This window comes from Mugil cephalus, chromosome 22 (assembly GCF_022458985.1).
Source record: "Mugil cephalus isolate CIBA_MC_2020 chromosome 22, CIBA_Mcephalus_1.1, whole genome shotgun sequence".
Classification (NCBI taxonomy): Eukaryota; Metazoa; Chordata; class Actinopteri; order Mugiliformes; family Mugilidae; genus Mugil; species Mugil cephalus.
The window spans coordinates 10911504-10917500 of record NC_061791.1 but is presented as its reverse complement, the minus strand read 5'-3'; the positions used below and the strand labels follow the sequence as shown (position 1 = coordinate 10917500).

At 41.2% G+C, this 5997-nt stretch overlaps 1 pseudogene; it reads left to right on the top strand.

The window, feature by feature from the left end:
* The window catches only part of LOC125000450, a 12655-nt pseudogene extending 6932 nt beyond the window's left edge, over positions 1–5723 (top strand).
* Positions 5724–5997: the final 274 nt, after the last annotated feature.

Sequence of the window (5997 nt, the reverse complement as noted above, 5' to 3'; positions counted from 1 at the left end):
GGGCCTACTGAGTACAAGAGGCTTACATCGACAGGTCTCGACTGCGCTATTGAGCCCACTGAATGAGTGCTACTGATAGATAACGTCTTTTCCCTCCATTTATACATTTACTAAAATATACATGATATATGTTCACTGTATATTTTAATAAGATATATGATTATAAAAAATGTCTAAATCAGCCAAAGATTCTGCGACCCCCTGCAGTACCACCCCCTATTGAAGACCTATGGTGTAGATAAGGAACTTCCAGAAATCGATGATTTGTCTTTGACTGTGATTCGGTGTCTGGTTCTGTGCTAGATGCTCCAATGGATATCAGCCGCAAGGTGGACAGCGACACCGTGATCTTCAGCAATGTGCAGTCAGGATCCAGTGCCGTCTATCAATGTAATGCATCCAATGAGTTCGGCTACTTGATGGCCAATGCATTTGTCAGCGTTCTTGGTGAGTTAAAGCATATTTTACAATACACACAGATATACAGATATACACAAATTTATTTTATTATACCCGTTTAGCTTTGGGCATTCAGTCCAATTTTTTGATGGACTGGACACATCAAGTGGAGATTTACATGTTTTTTTTTTCTTCCCAATAGCCGAACCACCAAGGGTTCTAACTCCATCCAACTACGAGTACCAGGTCATCTCTAACAACCCTGCATTACTTCACTGTGCCTCCTTTGGTTCACCAATACCAACCATCACGTGGTAAGTCCACTTGAGGTTCAACAAGATTTTAAAAATGATTTTACATATAGATTCATATTGCAGAAGTGTAAAGTTTCCACCTACACATTTCTTTCAAAGCTAAAATGTACTCTACCTAGAACTTGTTTGCGGTACATGTGCAGGTTCAAAGACAGCCACACCAGCATTAAGAATGACGACTCATATGTGATCCATGAGAACGGCACACTGGAAATCCTTGTGGCCCAGCCACTAAATAGCGGAAAGTACACTTGCATTGCAACCAACAACCTCGGGATCAAGGAGAACCACGTCTACCTGCGGGTTAAAGGTCAGTATGGTCTGGTAACAACTCAGATAGTGAGAGAAATTCCGGCAGTTTAGTGCTTATAATGTATTCCCTTAATGTCTAAATAATTAGTTCTCCATGAAGTTAAACTGTGAGCAAACATGACAACAAAAGTAGTCACTTTAGGTCGATCGAAGGAAACTTGATGATCGTGCAAATTCACGTAATGACTGACTTTGTGGAATAAAAACGCAACACTTTATCTTTGTATCCTTTCTAAACATAATACAGGAACACACCAAATCCTCAAAATAAATCATTTTTTCCTTTGTCTTCTCAGAGCCTACTCGTATCATAAAGCAGCCAGAGTACAGGGAGGTGCAGAAAGGAATGAGCACTGGGTTTGAGTGCACAGTCAAACACGACTCTTCCCTGGTTCCCACCATGACCTGGCTCAAGGACAATAGAGAACTGCCAGACGACAAGAGGTACAAAAGTCGTCAAGATTTGGTTGATTTAATAAAGCTTCGGCCTGTTGGGAATTAAGTAACGTCCTCTTTCTTGCTAATACTCTCAGGTTCAAGGTGACCAAGGACGGCCTGACCATCAAAGATGTGACGGATAAAGATGAGGGCACTTACACCTGCATCGTGAACACAACTCTTGATCAAGACTCAGCCAGTGCTGTGCTGAGCATTGTTGGTAAGTTCACGGTATTGTCATGTCAACATCCATTTAACAGTTAACGCCACATAGGAGTTAATTAATCACTGGACTGACAAACTTCTGGAGTCTTTGTGTCCTGCTTCAGATTCTAAACCCTGTTCTCATCCTCCAGATGCACTGAGGGAGTATTTTTACTAACATCATGCTGCAGATATAGTCTTAAATTCATGTTACCATAGAGATTTAGTTTTTCTGCAGTTTCTAAAATGTGTGTCGCTAACACCTAAACTTCTTCTTGCGCTCTGCTCTTCCTTCTCGCTTGCTGTCAGAGGCGACTCCTACTTCAGCCATTGTCTACGGTAAAAACCAAAGATGGCAGTGTAGCATTTTGTAACTTTAATTTTCTTCACTCGGTCATCGGTTCCGTTTGTAAAACCTTTCATTTTTGGTTTGAGCATTTATTTTATGCATTTTCGTTTCCATATTGTGTCATTTATTCATTTGGTCTTGTTAAATATCGACTGAATCTTTGTTTAAACGGTTCACTTCAAGGTGCTTGCTTGTAGCTGTCTTCACTTGTCTGATTAGACCTGAACGTGGCTCTGCAGCTTGCTCCACTTTAACCATCAGAGGTCTAATCAAGCTGAAGTCAAATCACCTGTGTGGGGTGCTTAAAATGTTTAGTAAAAGTAAGGGTTAAAAAATTAAAATAAAAAAATCCAGCAGAGGAAACACACTTTTCTCAAAAAGTATATTTAAAATTTTTAATTTCAAAGGAATTTCTTCATATAAGTCTTATAATATTTTATTTTTTCATTACATACATTTTGAAATCATCGTGTCATGTCCTCTTACAGTCTGCTTTGAGTATTTTCATAGTAGAAATATGCAAGTCAGTGTTAAGATCAAAATAATTTTGTTGCGATAAAACAGTAGCGACAACTGACTGAGGTTTAAAAATAAAAATAAAATAAATTATGCGGCCCTGAGCTCCTCTTTGTGTTTGCAGAGCAACCTGACCCTCCGACCGACCTGAAGCTGACTGATCAGGCGGAAAGGAGCGTCCAGCTCACTTGGACTCCTGGAGATGAACACAACAGTCCCACACAAAGTACGAGATGCGCGTAGATGTTGGCTGATTGTGCTTCCGCCACACCAAAAACAAATTGTCACATTTAAAATTTCCACATCAAAACCTTCAGATGGAGATGGACAGGGTTTGATAGTTGTTCATGATGCTGGCTTTAACTTAATAGTGGTTATTAAAGAAAAATAATAAAAAAAAAAAAAATGAAATATGTCCGGTTCAAATCCCTGATCTCCCACATCTTTTACCTCCCCCAGAGTTTTTGATCCAATACGAGGATCTGCTCCACGAGCCACGAGTTTGGAACAACCTGACCGAAGTTCCTGGCACGAACACCACAGCGCAGTTACACCTCCCTCCGTACGTCTATTACTCTTTCAGAGTGCTGGCCATGAATCAGGTGGGCTACAGCCAGCCCTCACACCAGTACAGAACCAACCCTCCAGGTGACATAGTTGCTTCCCACTATAAAAATAGAATAAGTTACACTTGAAAACTACTAAAATACTAAGAATATTTTGTTTTGTTTTTCCCAGTTCCTGACGTAAATCCATCAGATGTCCAGGCAGTGGGAACAGAGCCTGGCAACTTGGTCATCTCCTGGACAGTAAGATCACTTTGATTTCTGATTGCTGCAAGCTTCAGTTTAGTACATAGATAAAACATACTGTTTGTCCAATGCCTTGGTGCATTGCACTGATATTCAAGTTATGTAGCGCAGCGTAGTTAAGTCACATTCCACTTTTATTTTTAAGCAATGAACTAAATAAAATGACTGTTTGCAGCCATTGACAGGATTCCGGTCTAACGGTCTGGAGTATAGAGTGCAGTGGAAACAGAAGGACACTGATGAGGGCTGGTCGTCCCAGAAAGTGGCCAACGTTTCTCACTTCATCGTGTCTGGAATTCGGATTTACGTGCCCTATGAAGTTAAAGTTCAGGCCCTGAATGATTACGGCAGTGGCCCTGAACCTGAACCGGTGACTGGCTTCTCTGGAGAGGGCTGTGAGTGGACCTTTATTTGGAGCTTATCCATTTCACGCATTGTTTCTGTAACTTTAACACCATGTTGATTTTTTTTTTTTTTCTCGGCAGTGCCTTTGTCTGCTCCTGATAACGTGCACGTCACAGTTCACAACGGCACACTCGCAGAGGTGCACTGGGAGCCAGTATCTTTGCCCTCGGTTCAAGGAAAACTTCAGGGGTACAAGGTAACACTGTCATGGTTGTAGGTCGTGAAAGGACTGATGATGGCTTGCTTGTCAAATAAATGTTTGAGTAATATTTTAACTAGTGCAGATACAGCAAGACCCTAAATGTCTCCAATAACCTAGCAACACCAGCTGATGTTTTCAATAAATAATACGGTGAATCCCTCAATTCACCACATGATTCCCCTCAGATATTTTTTACACACTTAAGTAAAACACTGTCCGTACATAAAGAGAGAGCTTGACACATGGAAACATTCTGGCGCACACACACGACAACTCAACACCACAAATTAACTTCTCAACACATTTTACGGAATGAGCAAACACACGGCCTATATATACAGACAGCCACACCTCAAAATGGCCGACTCATTATCCAATGGGAAGGCGACACACAACGCCAGCCCATCGGCTCCACCAGCAAAGAAAAGTCAGAATAAAAGCTCAAAGCGTTAACGGTAACCATAAAAACAACCGACAACAAGCAAGCACTCAATACTGGGAATGCAAATGAACAAAACTCAATTTTTTTGGCCCAGATGAAAGAATACACTGTGTCAAAATAGAAAATACCCAGTTCGTTTTGTCCGCCTCCTCAGGGGTGTGCCCACGAGGTGGCAGCTCCTCAGTGGCTAAAGGGTCGGCCATTTTGACACGTGTTCGTGTATATATAAAGGCTGTGTGGTCGCTCACTTTGTAAAGTCTGTTCTGAAATGTAGAATGTGTTTGTCTGTTGAGAAGTTCATTCGTAGTGTTGAGTTGTCATGTTTGTGCGTTGTGCAGATGAACCTACCTAAAAATCTCTTAGAATGTTTCTGTATGTGGGAAGTGCTGTCTTTCAAAAAGCAACTTTGGTTAACATAGCTTCAAACGTTTGCACTAAGCTTCAAAGAAATCAGATGTAACACCGTCACTCTGGCGTCGGTCCCCTCAGCCCAACAACGTTAGAATCCACAAACCAACCTCAAATACACAAATGCGTTTCCATTAAGGTTATATTTGCTGCACGGAGGCTTCCCAAGTTATGTTGAAATGGGAGCACGTATAGTCATATCTGAAGAAGAGAAAAACAGAAGTTTTAGCAAGCACATTAGCATTTTTATTGATAGAAATGAGAGAAACTCTGAAAGAAGGGCAGACAAGCATTGTAAGAGTACTTCATTACTTCCTCTGAACACAATCATGTGTTAAATGTGTAATTTTTACATAAAAAGTTGTACTCGACATGTGACCTATTTAAGAGTTCCTCATTGTGAAATAATTGGGTACTTGGGTTTGCATGCTGAGATTATTAATATGCATCTAAGGCCTTTTCATTTTAGCTTGTGCCAAGCTCCTCTGAACCATCTTCATGAAATGTCTCTCTTCTGGATCTGTACTCTGTGGTACTATGTGTTGGGGAAAAGAAACGTACTTTATATCAGACTAAACTGGTGCGTCTCCTCCAGGTTTACTACTATCGCAAGCGTGGCTTGCACGAGGAGGAGCAAGATGCACATCAACAGGAGGTGAAGGTTTTGTCTTTCAGTGGGAACCGTAGCGAGGGACGCCTGCCAGGCCTCCAGCCCTATAGCGTCTACAACCTCTTCATCAGAGTCCTCAATAACAAAGGAGAGGGGCCTCCCAGCCCCGGCAATACATTTGAGACACCTGAGGGAGGTGTGTAGGGATGGAGCTCATCTAAAGTTATGATTTTAATTTATCAGAAAATGGCTTGTGTGCAGTTATTTTCCTGACAGTTTTTTTATCAAACATGCAATAAATCATGATCCTCACCCCTTTTCTTTAAAAAATTAAAGAACAGTCACACTCTCACACACAACCAGAAAACATCATACACTTTGAATGTACACTGATCAGGCATAACATTAAAACCACTGACAGGGGAAGTAAATAACATTGACCATTTTGTGACAATTAAATGTTCTGCTTTTGGACCTGGCATTTGTGTGGATGTTACTTAGACATGTACCACCCACCTACACCAGACCAGGTACCTCATAACAATGACACTCCTTGATGACAGCAGCCATCAAGGAGACACACACA